Here is a 7,621-nt window from a genome sequence, read left to right as displayed (position 1 = left end):
TCTTGGGATTGTTATCACTTCCACACTTGTCCTACAGCGTTAATTTTGGTATCAATGTACTCGCAATGAAATTCCCAACACGGTGATATGAATATAAACGTAGAATAATGGTCGCTGCCCACCCGCAAGAGTGTGGGAAGTGGCGGAACTGTTACCCAGTATTGGTGACAAGACGACACATGGGCGATACAGTGCTTTGAAAGTTTATAATTATATCACTGTCCTGACATTATTATTGTATGTACGTCATTCATTTTTGTGCCAATGTTTTCGCAATAGAATGTTCTATGAGCCCGTAGGTAAAAAAGAGCAACAAAGCGTAAGATAGAATAGCACCATATATAAAACAACGCTGGTACATATCATTGAGCGTCAAACACACACGAAATGTGTGTGTTTGATGGTGGTCAAACGATGTTTGATGTGTTTGATCAGGTGATGTCCTGATCCGCATAATTAAAGTATGAATTATGTTGAGAAAAAATAAGAAAAAAGGGAAAAAACAGGGGTGGGAGAAACATGACAGAAAAAGAGTAAAAATACAATTTGGTCAACAAAACAGCATTGTTTAAAATAAAATATATGGATTGACATTTTGGGGGTTAGGTTGGTAGGTTACATTGAGTTAATTAGGTAGTACTTAGTGTTTATCTGTTATAGATAGGAGCTGCCTGGTATGGGCCAATAGGCCTTCTGCAGTTACCTTTGTTTTTATGTTTTTGCCCTGTAACCTAAATGGTTAGAGAGGCACATATATGGGCTTAGGGACTGAACCCCACACTACATTTAGCTAAGCTGGTTACAATCTTGATGATATAGTTACAAAATTCTGTATAAGTCGTCACATTATCAATGGGTTCGAGATCAACCACAATTTCCTGAATAGATATAACAAAGGGGATATTAATAGGGTATTAAAATTGTCAACACAAGATAGAACACGAAACAATGGGTATAAATTGGATAAGTTTAGATTTAGGAAAGACTTGGGTAAATACAGGTAAATAAATACAAATTTATAAATAAATCTATAAATCCAACATTATGTTTGTAAATCAACTATGTATGTATGAAAAAAAATGACTAATACGTTCGGCGAATGACTTTGACTTCAACTTCACTTTGACTTCGTTCATGTCATCGTATTTTCCGTAATATATAAAGGTTATGACAATGCAATTATATTATTGTGTGCAAATAAGTTTGAAATTTCATGTACCCTAAAAATATTAAAATAAAGAATAAGAATAATTAAATAATTGTTGTAGTAAATTGTCACACGTTCATCATACGCAAACGAACACACAGTTTGGAGCGTCAGTACAAGACCGCCGCCATTTTAAAACACGGCTTCGAATGTAAGTAATGTTTTTCTCGTACTAACACTGTGTTATACAATAGATTTGGTCTTGAATTCACAAATTTAGTTGTTACATCTGACAGAGTATGTTAGACGGTGTAATGCTGGTCCATGTTAACGTATTTGTGGGCTTGGTTGGTTTAAATGTGGAGGCGAGGCCTGGCAGTGCTGGTGTATGTGGAGGCGAGGCGAGGCCTGGCAGTGCTGGTGTATGTGGAGGCGAGGCCTGGCTGTGCTAGTGTGTATATGGAGGCGAGGCCTGGCTGTGCTAGTGTGTATGTGGAGGCGAGGCATGTACAACACTCCCCAATAGGAAGAAAACCCACTGGGTTCTAGGCTAGGTTAGGCTTATCTGTAATAATTGAATTAAGCCTAGCAAAGCCTAGAACCTAGTTCAGTAATTTAAAAAATGTTGTAACTTGAAAAATGCCATTCAATACATTACACAATTTAAATATTTTCAGGCAATCAACACAACCCTCATGTTGGCTAACCCTCTCTCATGTTGGTCAATAATTTAATTATTTTTTTATGGAGTAATTTTTGCTGTTGAAATGTAGTCTTTTTGAGACTACATTTCAAATGTAGTGTGTGTGGAGGCGTGTATGTTAGGTATTACCTAATATACACGGTGTAATATATCTATCTGTGTGAAATAGATTAAATCCATTTATTTGATATTCAGCTAATAGTTCTGTATTTTCTACATTCATCCATGTTTTGGTAAGTGCAATAATATGTATTGTTTCATTGCAGATTAGAGATTCAAGATAGTTCTAGATTTCCGAAGTACTGAAACGCGCGCCATACAGGCTTGGTGGATCTAGGTGCAAGGTAAAATTATTTACATTTACTTTTGTATTTATGTTTTGTATTTATATGCATATATGCATTTATATGCATTATTCTATAGAATAATAGATCTCGTAATAATTTTGCAAAAATAGTGGCATTTACTATTTTTAAAAGATTATTAAAAAATTTACTGATATGGTGCATTCGGAAGGGCGAAGAGGGAGAACGGCCTGTTGACATAGCTCGGGTGCAGGGGGGGGGGGTTGTGTAAAAGCCTGGTTTGTGCCTCGGAGAGGCTATGGGATCCAGTAAGTTCAGTAGAACTTCGGTTTCAACCCTTTTACCCTGTTGTAGCTCAGTCGATTAAGGCAGTGTCTGGGATGCTCCCGGACGCAGGTTCGAATCCTCGTCACGGCCCTTGTGGATTTGTTCATTTGATGCATCACGTTATTGTGATCTGTGTGTGTAATTCTTCACTTGCTACAGCAACAGGAATGTGTGTGTATGTATTTGTGTTGTTGAATATGACCGAAAGTGTAAGATTAATGATTCTAACACAAATCGTCTGAATATTTGTTTTTCTTCACTGTCGAGAGTAGTTAAAAAAATTTACTCGAGTTTATTTTCACACTTTATTTATGGTCCTTAAGTCCCTCTCCTTAATGCTGCTGCTGTTTCTCGCATCTTTGCATCGCTTGTATGTTTGGGGGTTTGGCCTCTTGCTATATATTGATTCCATTTGTGTGTGTTTGGGTCTCAGGCCCTCTCGCAATTTCTGTTGAACAAACCCCTTTTCCTAGTTCTGCATCTCTCCTTTGGTACAAATTTTGTTGTGCTTTTATCATATATTTCACAAAACTTGACATACATTTCATTTACTTCATGTCCTATCAGCAAGTGTTTGTCAAATTCTTTAAGGAAAGTTTATCATCCTGATTGCAGATCTCTAGCGATATTATGTCAACTTCTTGTGGATTCGCAATCATTATTTAATTTACCTTTAGGTGTTCTTTCACCAGCACAGCAACACTGTACCTCTCCCAACCAGTTTAAGATAAAAACTAAGTACTAACTAATTAACTCAATGTAACCTACCTTACCCCCAAAATGACAACCCATGTCTTCTATTTTAAACAATGCTGTTTTGTTGACCAAATTGTATTTTTGTTTTTTTCTGCAATGTTTCCCCCCCCCCCCCCACCACTCTACCACCACATTGAGTTTAGTAGCTCTGTGCACGTCAGGTGCTGTTTAATATACAGACCTACTCCTCCATTTGACCTAGTTTCTCTATCACATCTATATCACTTTGTGCTTTAGCCCTGGTGGAGCTTGGTCCACCAGGCTGTTGTTTGGAGTGGCCCGCAGATCCACATACAGTCTGCATATGATATACAGTCTGTTGATCAATTAAACTACAGTAGTTAGTTTTTATCATCCGAATGCACCAATATGTGTTCATTCTTCCCAGATGAAGGAACTAGGTAATATTCATCATCTGAATGCACCATCTGATGCTTTAACACTCATGATACACGAGAGGTTTAAAAAACTTTTAAAACTTTTAAAACTTTTTGACCTATGTATTTAAAAGCAATTCTAAAGTTAAAAAGTGTAGCATAGGCCCCTCGCAGAATGTTCTTAATATGATCCTCAGGTTATAGTTTTCTATCTAAAACCACCCCTAGATCTCTTTCTTGATCAGAATTCTTTATAGATCTCAGTGGCTCGATCATAGAAACTGCTCTAAATCCTTGTTGGCCTGGATTGTGGAGGTCATTGGTCTCTATAAAACTAGTAATCTGACTCCTGATCACTCTCAAATAATTTTATTATGTGGGATGTTAGTGCAACTGGTCTATAATTCTTTGCCAATGCTTGTGTTGTGTTGTGTTGTTTTGGTAGTGATGTGCAATGTGTTGTTTTGGTAGTGATTCGTCCAGTTCTGGTAGTAGTGCGGTTGTTGTGTAGTGTAGTACTTGTGTGCTTGTTAATGACTTGTATTCCAGTCTTGTGGGTATCTCCTTTCCCCTACGGGCCAACTGCTTTGTTCTTACCTAGCATTTTGCTTTGTTTGGGTATGAATGTTTGTGTGCCGTATATTTTGCAAAATTTGCCATATATCTCATTATTTACTCCTCTGCCTAGCAACAAGTCTGTCTAATTATACTCATTAACTGTTTTTCAAAGTTCCCCATAGTGTCCTTTATTGAAATCGAGTTCATGAACCGTTTCAATGTTCTTATTTTCTTCTAGATTATATCTTAAAGTATATTTAAATGTTATTGTTATTATTGTTATTAAATGTTATTGTGACATTGCATTGCAATTGAGCTATGTTGTTTACCATACCGTTCATTTCGTGAGTATAAGTATAGATGCCACACTTGTGACAGGTAAAACCATGCCTTTTTTGAAAAACAGCACCGTCTGTTGCACGTAAGAGCAACCCACACTATATTATGTTGCGATATTATTTCAATATTTCCGATTGTATTGATAATTTGAATTTTCATAGATTTCAATTTATTTTCATTTCGATTTAATAATTTTGTGTGACATTGCATTGAAATTGAGCTGTGTTGTTTACCATACTGTTCATTTCATGAGTATAGTTTATTTTTTTATTTTTTTCATTTCATTTTTTTAGCTGTTCTTATTTTTCAGTGATGGGAATATCAGATCATTTGATGTTCCCAATTTTCTGATGGAAGCATCAGACCATTATAGAATGCATCGGATGAGGTAGTTTGGAATGGTGGGGAGGACGAGAGGGGGGTATGGTGGGGAAGACGAGGGGACAGAGGAGAGGGTAATGGTGGGGAGGACGAGGGGACAGGGGAGTTGGGGATGGTGGGGACAGGGGAATGCTGGGGAGGACAAAGGGACAGGTGAATGGGAGATGGTGGGGGAGGAAGAAGGACAGGGGAGGGGAAAATGGTAAGGAGGACGATGGGACAGGGAAGTGGGAATAGTGGGGATGATGTGGGGACAGGGAAGTGGGAAGGACGAGAGGACTGTGGAATGGGGAATAGCAAAGTGAATTATAATTATATATATTAATTAATTCTTATAAATTTCCAGAAGCCTGTATCAACACCCACACTAATGCAACTGAAAGAGATGTTGAGACAAGTATTGCTGATATGTTGAAGAACGCCCCAAACAAACTCGGTGGAAACAGATACAAGGTAAAGTTTGCCAATTTGCTGTAGTCTAATTCAATTTCTTTTTAGTAATCTTCGAGAACATTTATGCTATGAATAAGATAAAATAATGTAACTGATTTTGATTTATTTACTATTTATTATTTATTTACCGTTATTAGTATAATAGATCTCGTAATAATTTTGCAAAAATAATGGCATTTACTATTTTAAAAAGCTCGGGTGCAAGGGGGGGGGGGTTATGTAAAAGCCTGGTTTGTGCCTCGGAGAGGCTATGGGATCCAGTAAGATCGTCCTTCCTTTCCTCCCTAGAATCTGGATGTAGCAGGTGCTCAATTGTCAAAAGTGAAAAATTGGTTTTGTCTTCCGAATGCACCATTTGTGTAAATTTGCTAATAATCTTTTAAAAATAGTAAATGCCATTATTTTTGCAAAATTATTACGAGATCTATTATACTAATAACGGTTTGATAAAATACAGTAGACTGCCTACTGGATAATAGTTCCAGTCCACCTGTAGACAGGGATCTCACATCAGCTTGTATATTATACAAGGATAAGATTTGATTTACTTTTGTATTTATATGCATATATGCATTTATATGCATTATTCTCTAGAATAATAGATCTCGTAATAATTTTGCAAAAATAGTGGCATTTACTATTTTAAAAAGCTCGGGTGCAGGGGGGGGGGTTTGTGTAAAAGCCTGGTTTGTGCCTCGGAGAGGCTATGGGATCCAGTAAGATCGTCCTTCCTTTCCTCCCTAGAATCTGGATGTAGCAGGTGCTCAATTGTCAAAAGTGAAAAATTGGTTTTGTCTTCCGAATGCACCATTTGTGTAAATTTGCTAATAATCTTTTAAAAATAGTAAATGCCATTATTTTTGCAAAATTATTACGAGATCTATTATACTAATAACGGTTTGATAAAATACAGTAGACTGCCTACTGGTTTTACCTGTAATAAGGTTTGATACAGATGATTATGATTATGGTTTTGGCATAATGGAATACATGATGAAGGAATTATCAAAATTGACATTTTTATCAGGGGATATCCTGAATATTGTCAAAATGACGGAAACCCATATGTCAAAAACACATGGAGATATACCAATCCTGGAAGACATTCTTCCATCCCCACTTGAAACTGTTGAGCAGGTGGAAAGTCTGTCACATGAGCTAAAAGTTAACAGTGAATATAAAAAGAGTATGGTAAGTGTTGCTTAATTCTTTTAGCCTGAGTATGGTAAGTGTTGCTGAATTTTTTTAGCCTTGTACATATGTCTTTTGATTAGTTTTTTTGCAGATGAAGGAAGGTGGGGTGGCACATAATTGATTGTTCAGTGTTATGTTTAAGGTACAAATAAAACAAAAGCAAAAGTTACTCAAATTCGTTGATTTTTGTAATAGTTAAGAAGGAAAATATTTTAATGCTATTTATTTAATACAGTTGGAAATTAGAAAATCTAATGTTGAGATTGAAAGATATATATTATTCTCTATTACCTTACAGCTTATGCATTATTTTAACAGGTCCAGACGCTGTCTCAAATGGGCGGTGCAAGCTGTGGAGACACAGTGAGACGAATGATGAGGAGGATAGGGACCTATGGGGTCTGGTCTCAGTATTCACTCGTTGGGCGCAAGAGGAAACGTGTCTTCAAAACCTTGGATACTGTATTTGTAATGTAATAATAAGTACATAAATTTGACATTTTTTTGGATTATATATATGTCTGCATGTATTATGTATTATACTTGCATGCTTGTTAATGACTTGTATTCTAGTCTTGTGGGTATCTCCTTTCTCCTACGGGCCAAATGCTTTGTTCTTACCTAGCATTTTGCTTTGTTTGGGTATGAATGTTTGTGTACCTTCATTGTATATTTTGCAAAATTTGCCATATATCTCATTACTCCTCTGCCTAGCAACAAGTCTGTCTAATTATACTCAATAACTATTTTTCAAAGTTCCCCATAGTGTCCTTTATTGAAATAGAGTTCATGAACCGTTTCAATATCCTTATTTTCTTCTAGATTATATCTTAAAGTATATTTAAATGTTATTGTGACATTGCATTGCAATTGAGCTGCGTTGTTAACCATTCTGTTCATTTCATGAGTATATTTTATTTTCTATTTTTTCATATCATTTTTTTTATCTGTTTTTATTTTTCAGTGATGGGAATATCAGATCATTTGATGTTCCCATCAGAAAATTGGGAAAGTCAGATCTTTTGATGTTCCCAATTTTCAGATGGAAGCATCAGACCATCATGGAATGCATGGGATGAGG

At 36.3% G+C, this 7,621-nt stretch overlaps 1 long non-coding RNA gene across 1 annotated transcript in view; it reads left to right on the top strand.

Annotated features, from left to right (window-relative positions):
- The first annotated feature begins 1,325 nt into the window (after nt 1-1,325).
- Nucleotides 1,326-7,621, top strand: part of LOC138357686 (uncharacterized) — a 7,293-nt gene continuing 997 nt past the window's right edge. Inside the window, exons 1-4 of the long non-coding RNA XR_011225110.1 lie at nt 1,326-1,358; nt 2,117-2,194; nt 5,240-5,346; nt 6,859-7,023. This is a non-coding gene — a long non-coding RNA (uncharacterized lncRNA). The remainder of the gene's footprint in view (nt 1,359-2,116; nt 2,195-5,239; nt 5,347-6,858; nt 7,024-7,621) is intronic.

This window comes from Procambarus clarkii, chromosome 79, assembly GCF_040958095.1.
Source record: "Procambarus clarkii isolate CNS0578487 chromosome 79, FALCON_Pclarkii_2.0, whole genome shotgun sequence".
NCBI lineage: Eukaryota > Metazoa > Arthropoda > Malacostraca > Decapoda > Cambaridae > Procambarus > Procambarus clarkii.
The sequence above is the reverse complement of the archived record's forward strand: the minus strand, read 5'-3'. Positions and strand labels throughout refer to the sequence as shown.